This window comes from Mus musculus, chromosome 13 (genome assembly GCF_000001635.26).
Source record: "Mus musculus strain C57BL/6J chromosome 13, GRCm38.p6 C57BL/6J".
NCBI classification, from domain to species: domain Eukaryota; kingdom Metazoa; phylum Chordata; class Mammalia; order Rodentia; family Muridae; genus Mus; species Mus musculus.
The window spans coordinates 44090026-44104036 of NC_000079.6; the positions used below are offsets into that span (position 1 = coordinate 44090026).

Consider the following 14011-nt stretch of genomic DNA (forward strand, 5'->3'; position numbering starts at 1 on the left):
ATTACATCTTATGTGGTCATCTCTCTGATTCAATGATAGCATATATTCAAACTTATACCAATGAAATAATAATTGTGTAAAAAAATTCTATGTTCATCTCCTCATAATTTATTATATGAAAAACTACAGACAATCCAAGTATTCAATAATGCCGGGTTATTTTTAAAGACTGTATTCACATATAGCTGAATAATCTAAGAATTTTGAAACTGTAGCTCATCAGAATCATAGAAGAAATGTATTTGCTTACCATACAAATCATTAGAAGAAAGTTTCAAAACACTAGGTCCACTGACTTTCATGCAGGAGGACAGCTATTAAAACGGAAGCTAACAAATATCAATAAAGCTGTGAAAAATAGAATTTTTATGCACTGCTGAAAATGTAGAATACTGCAGCTTCTATGGAAAACAGAATGGCATTTGCTCAAAATAGAATCATGGATTTGCCGTAGAGTATCGCAAAGAATGTGATCCTAGAGTTCAGCTCCTAGCTACATCCACAAGGAACCAGAAGCAGGGGCACAAACAGATGTTCTTACACCATCGTCCAGGGTAGCAATCATCTTGGTAGCCCTAAAGTAGACAACCTTAATGTCTACTGACTGACAAACAGATAAACAAAACGTGGGCCATGGACACAATGGGATACTACTCAGACCAAAAGATGAGCATTATTGTGGTCCATATTATAATAACATAGCTGAATCTGGAAAACATCATGCTACAGCGAAGACAGAAGGGCGAATTACGATGACTGATTCATGGAGGTGAGAAGCAGCAATTACTAAGGTTTGGTGGAGAGGAGAAGGGACAGGTAACATTTAATGAGTGCTGCTAGCATCTGAGTTGATAAAAAACATCCTGGAAATACACAGTGGTAGTGAGTCTATGGCCTTGTGAATGAATGTACTTAAGGCCACTACATTATATACTTAAAATGCCTAAAGAGGCAAATTTTGTTTGGCATTCTGTATAATACCATTTGTGTATATTTAACAAACAATAAAGAGAAAAAACTTAAATCTATAATATGGTAATATATTTCTTATACGATATTCCTTTGTAGGCAATACCATTGGCTTAATACATTAAGTCTTTCACATCTGTGGTGGATTAAAACTGTTGATTGGCAAATTCTAATAAAAGTTCTGAAAAACAGCATGTAAAGGTTATTTTTTTTCTGTTTTCATCTCCCACAATAATATAGTAGAATGATTATGAATAAAGCATTTACATCACATTGGGTATTATGAGTAACTAAAGCTGACTTGAAGTCTCCAGGTGGATGAGGGTAGCGTCTATGTATATACCATGCCCTCTTATATAAAGAACTTGAGCAATCTTGAATGTTGCTTTCTCTATGGGAATCCTGGAACCAACCTTCCACAGACACTGAGGGATAAGTGTAATCACCTTTTGGATGAAAAGAAATACAACTATATTTTATGTACTTGTAGATTCTATCTGACTCCAGACCCAGAAACTGAAATACTAGCCTCTTAGCCTCTTAGGAATTAGTACTGTGTATGCCAGAAGAAAAAGGGTCTCAGCTCTGTTCACAGCCAACACCCTGTTTCATGATTCTCTATTTTTCTATATCCACTCAATATCTTCTATATACCACACTATTTTTACAGTGGTACTGGTTACTGAACTAAAAGGTATATGCTTCTTTGAGAATGACTTCTGGAATCTTAGCAGTTATAGTTTAGCCTGTGGCGTACACTTCTACCTTGAGAGATGCCTAGGAATTAAAATCAATGCAGAAGACTCGGTCTACCATTCTCCAAGGTGAAGGGACCGACCATTGCTCAAGTTTTTTTTTTTCCTTCTGTTTCATTGAACTTCTCTGCACTCAATATTGACACCAGTATATATATACACCCCATCATGCATTGGCCCATTTTCCAGTTAGAAGCTGACAGACTTTGTCACTGATTTTAATCTTTATTAAGTTTACCTTTGAGAGCTCAGAAAATGGAGGTTCTGGGAAAAGAACAGGGTGGATGCCAGAAGAAAGCCAACCAAGAAACAAAATCTGTTTCCTAAAAAAAAAAAGAAAGAAAGAAAGAAAGAAAAAGAGAAAAAAAATATCGTTAGCCTCGAGCTTTATTAATGCTTACGTTTCTCTGTGATGCCTTTGCTGTTTTTTATCTGCTTCCTCCCCAACCCCTAATCTACAGTGCAACTAGAGAGCAGCCATCCCTCTAATAAAGCAAGCGATATGGAAGGGTCAGTCCTCACTGTGAGACATGCACTGTGCAGACCCAGCCCTGCCCTCTGCTGCCTCTAACACACACACACACACACACACACACACACACACTTACACAGAGAGAGAGAGTGACAGACAGACAGACAGACAGACAGACAGAGACAGAGACTGTAGAGTAATGTCTTTAGGCCCTGGTCGTCCTTTCCTGGTCTTTCTTTCCTTCACTTTGAAAGTGAAGGAAACAAAGAGGACTACACACAGTGTTAAACTTAGTCTCTGTGTGTTGCATAGTTTGTAAAGAGCAAGACTCTAGGAACACCCTGCCTACCACACGCTCTTCATTACTTGGTAGCTGTGTGATGTTTGCCTGGCTCCTTCCCTGCATATGAATCCATTTCCTCACAGAAACACAGGACAAATAACACTCTCGTCTCACACTGCTGTCAGGTATTAGTAAGTTATGCAAATGGTATGTGTTAAGTAAGTTACCACACTTCGAGAGTTAGTATAGTGCTCACAGCCTGGAATACACGCAACGAGGACAACACGGAACAGGTCCCTGTAGCACTCCTACTTTTTAACCATCCCTTACCCTTCAGGGAAGGATCTGTGTTGAGGATAGCAGCTCCTTCCTGTCACTGATATGCCCAAGAAGAAAGAGGTCTCTGAGCTGGTCTTCATGTTGCACTTCATTAGTGCTGATTGACAGTCTCAAGTAATGAGAATGCTAGGGACCAGAATCAGTGCAGGGACTTGCCTACTGTGGAGCTGAGGAAGACGCACGAGAGAGGCTAAAACAGAGGAAAGACAGTAAGTTTAAAAATTCAGCCTCCGTCTCATGCCATAAGCGCAAGAAGGTGGAATTGGTAGCCGGATCGTTTGTCAATCATGAAAATTAATTCCACAGGCAAATTAGCTTAGGTACTGTGGGTTGAATGACCTTTTACAGAGCGAATGTGCTCAAGGACCCAGGCAGCCATATAAATCGTGAGCGAACTCGAATCCTTACCTTAAATGCTTTGGTCAGATGTTTTGGTCAGCAACAGGAAACTAATAAGGACCACACCTCTGGTACAAACTCATGCCTAACATATGCTGAGAAGTGTATTAGCATTTGATTAGTAATAGTAGCACCATCATGTCAGAATACTATAGGTGCTATCTCTCTGCAGCATGCGCTTAGTTAGAAGTCATATGACTTAAATACATGGATTTATGCCTGGTTGCTATTCTGTTCTTGTGGTCTGTCACCAATACCATTTTGCTTTATAATAACTTTAAAATACTAGCATCTAATACTTTATCTTAACTTTTTAAAGATGAAGATAATCTTGGATACATTTTTGCCTTTTGCCTTTCCATGCCAACGTTATGATCAGATTTATTTATTTTTTACACACAGAAATTTAGTTACAGAATGCCTTTACCAACACGGCATGGTCGAGTCAATGAACATGGTATGTCCCTTCATTTATTTAGATATTTTTAAAATTAGAGCTCTGGAAAATATAGAGGTCTTTTTTTTTTTTTAAATCGTTTCTAGGGCCAGTAAAATGGTTGCTGGCAAGTTTATTTTTTATGAGAGGAGTCATGCAATTCACTCAACCCCCAAACCCTCAGTCCAAGGTCAAGTCTATAACCTCATAGATACAGAGCTGGTACTCCACCACTGAGCAACCACTACAGGCATCTCCTGTGTCTTAAGGTCATGTCTGTCAGCTTTAGTTCCAATGCCATGGAAACCTTGTAAGCGTAGACGATAGACAAACATTTCTATCTTCAGCTTGAGAACTTGTTATTTCTTTCAGGTCAAAGTTTTCAGGACTCGGAGTTAATCCTCAATGTTAAGATTTTTTGCTTGAAGTTTTAAAATAGACACATTACTCATGTTTCTCCACGTCTCTCGGTGTTTAAATTAGAATTCCTGAGCAGTTGTCTACTTCTAAATTTTCAAGTTGGTCAACATAAAGCCCTTTTCTATGTCTTGAAATTTGATGATGTCTCATGTTACATTTTTCATATTGAAAATTTGTGCCTTTTTTGTTCCCTTTTAGCTCAGACCTGTCAGGGTTTGCAAACCTGTCAATCATTTGTAAAATGTAAAACACCTTATTTTGTTGAGTCTTTTCATTGCTGGTTTTCTTTCACTGATTTTTGCTATCACTTCATCATTACAAACTTTTCATTATTCTTTCATCTTAATTTCCTTTAGTTGCTTAAAACCAGTAGTTAATTCATCCCAAAGCACTTTTTAAAGTGCTTGTATATTAGCATTGGAAACCACAAATTTCTAGTGTAATACTATTCCAGCTATATGTCACAAGTTTCTATGTATACATAATACTTTTAATTTCCTTTGGTTTGAAATAGCCTCAGATTTCCATACGTTCTGATCTTTAGTTACAAAGATATTTCATTGATAATTTTCAAACATTTGACATTTGCTAGTTATGATTCTGTTAACCATTCCTCTTGAGGTCAGAGGATATATCCTATCTGGTAATATTTATATCCCTGAGAATATATCAGGACTTGTTCAACACTCAGCCGATTTTAGTGAACTATTATTCCTTAAGCATTTAAAAGAAACCATATATCCTGCACTGTGGGGGTGTAATTTTTAATGTAAGCTAACTAGATTGAATCTGTGAGCAGCAATGTCATATGATGCTATTTTGTCAAACTTGAGCCCCATACATGGTGATATATTCTATGATGTCCACACACAGTAAAATCACCGAATAGTACAGTTCTCAGCATGTATTTGCCATCAGTTTGTACCAGAGGTGTGGCCTCTATTACTTTCCTGTTGCTGTGACCAACCATCTGACCACAGTCATTTAAGGGAAGAAGGATTCGAGTTGGCTCATGGTGTCAGCGGGTTTTACTTTGTCATAGTAGGAAAGGTGGGGCTGTCTACATCACAGTGCACCAGGAAGCACAGAAAGAGCAACCAAAAACAGGAGCCAGGCTGAACCTTAGAGAGTTTCCCTGACCTACAACTGCCAGTAAAGCCCCATGGAGAAGCTCTCGAAAGGCTACCTGCCATCAGCCAGGAAGCAAGTGCTTAACTCACAGACCCACGGGATATTTTATATCAAAATCATAGTAGCCACTGTTCTGTTATTCTTTCTTTCTTTTCTTTTTCTACCATCACTCTTTTCAGCTATTCGCCAAGAATAAGTACAAACATTCATTTAAATGTATATAAATGCATGTATTTCCTTTTAGCATATTATCTAAGGGTCATACTGTAATATGTAGATGACTATTTTCACAATCTAATGTTCTTAGACACAGTTTCAAACTAAACTCCGGTTCCTCTGGCTCTTATGGTCTTTGTGCCCCCTCATCAGCAATGATCCATAAGCCCGGGGTGCAGGAGTTGTGGTATGTAGATATATCCACAGAGAGTGGGGTTCGAGTGACTACATTTTGATGGGCTGTGTTTTTCTGTAATGATCTCCATCTGTTACCAAGAGAAGTTTCCTTGTTGAGGGCTACATTACTTGGCCGGACACTGGAGAAGAACGTGATCTCTTATTACTGAAACTGCAGTTCCCCTCTGCCCTTCCCAGTTAGTTTTCTCAGATTCACACATAGATCTGTATTCTGCTGTGCACTCATGTGGGATCTTTGCAGATGTCCACAGCCTGGAGGTTTTCTCTAGGCAGAAAGCTGAAATGCTCACCGGACTCCTCCTTGACTGTTCTCTAGGACTGCTGAATCTTGTTACCTGGTGAGCCATCCTGAATATGTAATTTGTATATCCTACTGTTCCTTCAAGAATGAGAGCTAATCTAGATTCTTATATTCTGTATTGAGGAGAAACAGAACTTGGCATGGCATGCCACAGTTTAAATTTGTATTTGGCTATGGAACTCCTTCTGAGTGAATATTTGGGGAACCTCTAGGTTAAAGGATTAAATTCACAGGAATTAGAGTCTGATAGGCACTAGACATCTGATAATTTTTGAACTAAGAAATTGAATTTACTTATTAAAATGCACTTCCCCTTGAGAGGCGAACCCTTTAAATCATCATTAACATCCATTAGCACTCACTGGTTTATCTGAAGATTGGGTTTCTGTTTATTTCTTTGTCTAGCAGAGAACAAAAAGAATGGAAGAAGATAAGTTGTGGCATCAAAAAATTAAAGTATAAGAAGATAAGAATAGGATAAAGAGACAGGCCAAAGTTTGAGAGAGAACCCTCCCTTCTCCGTTTTATAGAAGTGAAGCGTATCTTAGAGATGCTAGATAATTTACTCAGAATGCTTTAAAATAGAAAAGTTGGGGTCAACACATTATTCTAAATTAGATAACATTCTTTGATGTACCTGTTGTGTAAATGCTGTGATGGCTCATTTTTCCAACTCTAGCATTGATCCAGGGCGAAGAGTAAGGCTGTGGAACCTTAGGGTCACCTTAGAAAGATGCATAAGAGTTAAGGGTTTGCCGCCTTGACATATATAACACATTGTTGCAAGCATGTGGGGTATGAAGAACTAGAAAGAGGGACAAACAGGCTACTGGGGGACAGTAATTTAAGGATGAAGAGATGATTGGATTGAGTGACATAGATGGAAAATCTCAGAAGCCAATGCAGATGAACAGAGATATCTCCTGGTGTGGCAAGCCTTCCTTATCCATGTGGCGTACATTCCAGAACATTCCACTGGAAGCCAAGGACAAATAGCTTTCCTATGCATCTACCCAACCATGATAAACTTTAACTCATAGTAAGAGCAACAAGCGATAACCAGAAAGTTATAGCAGTATTTTATTATAAATGTTATTTAAAAGTTGGGAATTATTTATTTCTGGGTATAATAATTTTCCCTCCTGTCCCCCTTGCTCTCAGAATTCTCTCAAACTCTGGCTCTGATAAACCCATGAAGCTACTGGCTTCTTCTATCGTTGTATCTAATTGGGCTTAGTAGACTGGCTGCCTTTGGTCTAGAAATTCAGTCCTGACATATCAACCCCATAGTACTCTACTTCAAAGAGCACAGTGCCTCTCAACACAGACAAATGGCGTCACTCCTTCTAAACAACCCCTAGAATGCTGCTGTGCCCAGGCTGCAGCCTTAGTCTTCACATCACAGAGGTACACACAATGCTTCTCCTTTGCCCCAGTCCTACACTGAAACCACATCCTGACTTTAGGACCCCAGTTCCACCAGGGAGTTCCCCATCTGTGAGGGAGCTTCTTTTGTTACAAATGAGCATCAATGGGCTCTTATTTAAGGTACAGACTTGGACTGCCTAGGAGGCCAGAGTGGTGTGAGGCAGGTGGATGATTGGAAAGGGCCCTGCCCACATTTCACTATGGAATGTCAGGCAATCCTTTGGTGGGGTTGGCCTATGGATTTCTGAGGATTTTATTCTTGGTCACAGTTCCACATACAGGTCTGCCAGTCCTGAGTTCTAGTTTAGGTGACCATTGTAAAACATAGTCATAGTACACTTGGGAACTCAACAACTGTTTGTAGAGGAAAGTCTTGGACGAAGCATCAAAGCCAGAAGAACAAGTTAATCTGAGATGGTAACTGGTCATGCCATCCCCTGATTTTGCTGGTGTCACACTCTCAATTCAAAACAATAACGGTCAAAGTTATGATCAAGCAAGCTCTCTGAATACATGATAATCAGCAGGCATTTTTCCTGTACTTAAGAATGTCATTTAATCTTTTACAGAAACCTAATATCATACAGGAGAGATGCTAATACCCTCATTGTACCAACGAGGAGACTGGGATCCCCAATGGTTGTGATGTTGACTAGGTCAGGCAGTCATGCCATGATGGAGCTTAGCCCCTTCCTGCCTACTTCACAGAAATCTGTACTGGTTAGCACTGGTCCTCTCTTCAAGGTCAGAGCTCCGAGTGGCTGGTAATTCGACTTAAAAGCTTTAAAAGAAGGGGCAAACTGGAGAGATGGGTTAGGGTTTAAGAGCACGTAGGAAGCACACATTACCTGCACATGCCTGCAGTCCAGCACTGGGAGGAGGGAGACTGTGGAGGCAGCTGGCCGGCTCATCCAGATGATAGACAAGTGCCCGGTGGTCCAGTCAAGGTTCAAAGAGATCCAGACAAGGTTCAGTGAGATTTTGTCTCAGAAAATCAGGTAGAGAGCTACTAAAGAAGACATCTGACATCAGTCTCCAGTTTCCACATAGCACGTGTTTGCCCACAAGTGTATGAATGTGTACATGTGCGTGTGCGCACACACATACATACACATACAGTCACAGACACACACAGACAGAGCTATGTTAATAGATTTTTTTGAAAACCATGGCCAGGGGTGTAGCTTATTGGTAGAGTACTTATATAACACTTTCAAGGCCCTGGGTTGATTCCCAGATTCACACACACACACACACACACACACACACACACACACACACAGAGAGAGAGAGAGAGAGAGAGAGAGAGAGAGTAAGCAAACAATAGCAACAGCCTATATCACTTACTCCTGAGTACCAGAGCACCTTTTGTGCCTGCCAAGGCAGCACAAAATAATGAGAGTGTGTGGGATTTATTTATACATATGGAAGGAGTTTGGGCATAATGATCATGACAATATGCATTTTTTAAGAGGCAGGGAAACAGGCCACAGCAGAGGATAAATGCAGTGGGTAATTTCAAAATATATGGAAAACCTGGGCTCTTAACTTCAAGAGGCCAAGCTAAGCAGAGATGCCACAAAAACACATGCCAAATGGGCTTTAATAAAATACTCCTAGACAAGTCACTGCTGCGCAAATAGGCACTCCAATATAAATGATAGCCATCATTGTCGCAATTTGTTGAGTGTCTACTATGTGTAGGCATGTAGGTACTTTCTATAATGCAACACATTTGACCTTTACTTCCTGAAGAGGACATCATGCCAGAAAGGCTAAGAGACTTTCCCATTTAGCTAACAAATTCCAGAAGCAGGCCCCAGGGCCAAGGCAATTCCATTCCCTCATCTTTGTCCTTCCCGGACCCTTCTGAGAACACGAAGAGCAGTAGATGTTTAGATACTAAAAGGGAATGGAGAGACATAATCTGGGACAGGGATAAATTTGAGATCAGTTCAGATGCTAGATTGGCAAAACAGAAGGGGCCATGCTCAGTCATTTGAATAAATGAATATGATAATGTAGAAGGCAAAAGGGAAGAAAGTGCATCAAATGTGAAAATAATAACTGTAAAGAAAAAGAGATGCGAGGGGGGAGGATGGAGGCATGCTTGCTGCCTCTGATCTCAGTTTTCCTGATTACTTCCTCATAAAATCATTTAGGGAATAGAGAGAAAGTAACAGGCAGGCCAAAAGCACTTCAATGTAGAGTTTACAAACCACTAAATCAAAGGAGACTGTGGAACTCCCGCCTGGGGAAGCCAGCAGTAAGATTTAAGTGGCTTAGCCTACTGTACAGGAATCCGGGGGATGCCCTCAGCACGTGCTTCTCCTGTGGATTATGCAGCAGCAGCAGCAGCAGCAGCAGCAGCAGCAGCACGGTCTTCCATCTCCGAAGAACAGATGGGCATGCGGCCTTGTGTGGAGCAGCAAGAAAGAGCAACAACGAGCGGTGGGTTGCCTTGCCTGTACTGTGCACCACCGCTCATCACCAACTTGGAGTATTGTTTCTGAAGGTGACAGACACTGGCATTTAATGAGGAATTGTCACAGGGAACAGATTAAAAATTAAAAACTAACTTCGCTGATCACACCCACTTTTCTAAGCCCAGAGACTAACTCATAATTGCTTAAATATAATAATAATAATAATAATAATAATAATAATAATAATAATGTTATTATTATTATTGTAATAGCAACAGGAGCTGGGAGAGAGGCTAGAGCATCAATTCTTACAAAGGTCTCAGGTACCAATTGATACCTGACCATGGTGGTAGACAGACTTTTCTAAGCCCCTGTTGTCTTAGTGCCAACCAGCACCAGATCAACATTGGGCCTTACAAACCACACAGATTGCTCGTCTTCAGAAATCCACACCCAAAGTCCCAAATCCCAGAGCACTGAATAGACACATGTACAAACCGTGACCTGCCAGAGATAACAGTTTACATCAGCAGTCTATAATAAATAATTAATATCGCCCCAGGAGAGATAAAACTGGTGACGTGGTCTTTCTTCCTCTGCTCTAAACGGGATGCCAGATAACCTACTTTGAACAGTTAATGTGTTCACAGTATGTGGGAATTAACTGTGCAATATAATAAGTACCACCGAACGTCCCATCTCCACACAGATGAAGGGTAATGACTACCCTAAGCACAGCAATAGCTGGACCAGAAGCTGGGGGAGAGAACACAAAAATTTTTTTTAATTGCATCCTTAAAATGGTATAAGTTAAAATAACGTTAGAGTTTTTGTTGTTGTTTTATCAGCAATTAAATCTCTCCATGTCTGTTTTCCAAGATTGCAGCTGGGAAAATGAGGGCCTGAGAGCCATACGGTACTAGCCTTGCTAATAACGCTCTGTGAAAAATCTCATTAATTCAGTCTGCCTCTTCAGATCAGCCGCTAAAGCCTTGTATTGTCAGTCATCCTCTGGCCTTTTCAGGATTTCCATAGCCCAACTAGCAGTATCTCCATGGAAACCAAGCAGTCCTGCTTTGCACATCCCGGAACTTTTTGTTCCTGACAAAGCTTGACAAATCACACGCAGCGCGGAGAGTTTAACACAGCGAACTAAATCCTGACCCGCACTTAGAAACGATAAACCGGAGCACACCAGCTTTATTAGAAATGATTTCCTTACATGATACTTAACCAAGCCGCTGAAACGCTGAACCAGACAAGTTTCAAGAACAGGGTGCTGGGGTGGGGTACAAATAAATAAATAGATGGATAGATACAGAGAGATACTTAGGAGCCCCCCGGAGTGCGTTTGGCGAGCACAGTTTCTAACTGACTTCAAGGGAAAGCTCTGAGATGTGAAGAGAGAGGTGTCTCTGGGGCACCTTTGGCTTCTGCTCTCCCTTAGGAAGAGAACTTCTGCCGTCATCCCTTCCCTTCTTTCTCTGTCTCTCACCGAGGCTGGGAGTCTCAGACCTCAGGCTCGCTTCTCCTCAGATCACTCAGTCAGTCCCGCTGCCGCTGCGAGAGTTCACACTGCAGCTCTGAGCATCAGTGGCTCTAGAAAGAGCCTGACCTCAGTGAGCACCACAGAGCATCCTTTCTCCTCTTCCAGCCTGCTTCCTCCTGGCCTACACTGTCCCACTGAAGAACAGTGTTCCTAGAAGACAAAAAGAAGTGTCAAAAAGGAGTGTCAAAAAGAAGGCAGATGCACAACCTGCCAGCCCCGGTGACACTTTGGATTGCCAGGTTTGCAAATGTCACATTTCTCTGATGGCCTCGGACAGTCTTTGAGCATCTACCCAGACACCAGGTGTGCACTGGCTTGATAAGGCTTGTCCCCAACTCAAGTCCTCCTACGTGACTGGGAACAGTATCATTTTAACCTATGAGTAAAACAGACTCACACCTTCTGCCTTCTACATGTGTATTGCTCTTTGACCCCTATGGCGAACAGGCTCCCCCCTCCTTCCTTCTCTCCTTCCCTCCCTCCTTTCTTCCTCTGACATCCTCCCACGTGGTCCCCTATGTATGTTTGGCCTCTTCAGCGTTTGTGCCTACAACTAATCTTTGAATTTCACCTGCCTCTTTAGACACAATCTCCAGAGTTGTGCTGAAGTGACTCCGGAAGAAGTCACAAAAGGGACTTCAGCTGCCAGTTGACAACATCGGCGTGTAGCAGGAGAGCCAGGGCTAGCAGAAACAGGTCTGAAAATCAACTTGATTTTATGTGTCACTTTGAGGCCACTTAGACACATACTCAGCGTTGTCCATGTAGCATGGCCTGTGCATTGGCTAACCCAGGCAGGGCTAGACTGACTTTCCAGCAGTAACATCTGAGACCTCATTACCCAAGAACTCATAGCACAACACCATTAGGTGTTTACAGCAGGGACAGGTCCTGGGTACCTTGTGCATAGACTTACATGGATGCTTACTGTCCATCTGAACTAGTGCTTTAAGAGCCCATAGTTCCCTGTGATTTTTTTTCAAAGCAAGAGTAAATAGAGCCTAGTTCCCTTTCAGCCCTCAGTGAAGGCTACTGCACGCTTTGCTTTTGAACGCTGAGAATCCACACAATAGTGATAGTAGCCAGGAGAGCAGTCCACTGTTCCCAAGTCCCCACTCCAGCAACAGGCTTTCCTGCCGCGTGTGTATTATGTGTGCATGTTCCCTTCCTTAAAGCTTGTCCCTGAATCTGGAAGAGACATTGTTGTGCCTTTATTAGCATCTACATTTTAACCCAGAGGCCTCTGAGAACACAGAAGGCTCAGCAGAGATGTTCCAGTTCACAATACCAGTCTGAGAACCCTAGGAACCCTAGGGCTCCCGCTTTTTTCTTTCTTTCCCCAACTCCTCCCAACCTCCTCACCCCCTCAAATCCCTGGCCTTTTTTTCTTTGTTTACATATAAGCATAGATTAGGGTGCTCATCCCCAGGGGAAGACTATGTCCCCCAGTTCCAGTCTTTCAGTTGTCTATAATTCTTTGTTTAGGAGTCAGGGCTCCCATGCTTGACTACTGTTCATTGCTCTCTCTTGTCCTGTCATTAATACTGAAGGCCTTAAGCCATTAATTACAAAAGGAGTCACTAGCTCTGTGCCAGGCACATTTGCCCCTTCCCATGAGTAGCAAACCACTTTGTGTGTGTGTGTGTGTGTGTGTGTGTGTGTGTGTGTGTGTGTGAGAGAGAGAGAGAGAGAGAGAGAGAGAGAGAGAGAGTAGGGGGTGCACATATGTCACAACATGAGTGCAGGAGTCAAAAGACAACCTTGGACAATCAGTTCTCTCTTTCTATCATGGATCCAAGGACTTAACAACTCAGGTCATCAGGTTTGCCTAACAAGGGTCCAGTCTCAGAAAACCAGACGTAGAAATGTACCTTCCAGTATCTCCACAAGGCTGCCTGTGAGTTCAGTGTAGGTCTGCTCTGGGTGCAGACTATAAAACAGATAGAGGGACATTGCCAAGGCTTTAGAGACCTAGAATTATACCTCCCAGTTGTGTTTTGGTTTTGCAAGCACATGCATGTCTACTCTATTCTTGAGTATGCTGGGTATTGAAAGACACGTGAAGTCTATCCTCTGATGTACGGGGAGAGCACAAAATTCTTGAACCTTTCCTTCTGTTTACTTCTTCTCTTCTGAGGATCTCACTTTTGGCAGCCGAGGGAAGGAGATCCACAGGTTGCCTCTTCTTTCTTTGGGCCATTGCCTCTGACGAGCCCATCAGTGCTCACCTTCAAGAAGTCCAGGAGTTCTCTCAAGAGACTGGACATGGACGCTCTCCCCCCTGTTGAAGTTCTCCACTAAGATCATGGAGGGCTAAAATCACTAACGAAGTCCTTATCAGGACAAACCAGACCATCAATGAGGTCTAACCGTATCCACCCATGTCTGAATCACCAAAGAAATGTAAGTATCACAAGGGTGCCAAACAGAGGGAGACTCTTCTCCTTTATCACCAAGATCACGTAAACCCCTGAACTTGTATACCAGACATTGTAGAAAGAAGAGAGAGATGTGAGACAGAAATAGTTCAGAGGGTGTAGTAGTCAGCCATCGCTGTGTAACAAAGTACTCAACATTCCTTGGCTTATAGCAGTGATACATATGTCAGGGTCCCAGTGACAGTTAACCTGGAGACTCCACGGCACTGGAAGATCCATCTTGCAGGCACTTGCTTTCTAAGCCAGTGATG

The 14011-nt window shown here is 41.9% G+C and overlaps 1 long non-coding RNA gene across 1 annotated transcript; it reads right to left on the minus strand.

The window, feature by feature from the left end:
* Nucleotides 1–1935: 1935 nt before the first annotated feature.
* On the minus strand, nucleotides 1936–9946 carry Gm33630. The gene is made up of 4 exons (XR_382284.3): nucleotides 8196–9946; nucleotides 6557–6643; nucleotides 2810–3008; nucleotides 1936–2047 (listed from the first exon to the last, which is right to left on the minus strand). It is a non-coding gene; the product is annotated as a predicted gene, 33630 (long non-coding RNA).
* Between the last annotated feature and the right edge of the window lie 4065 nt (nucleotides 9947–14011).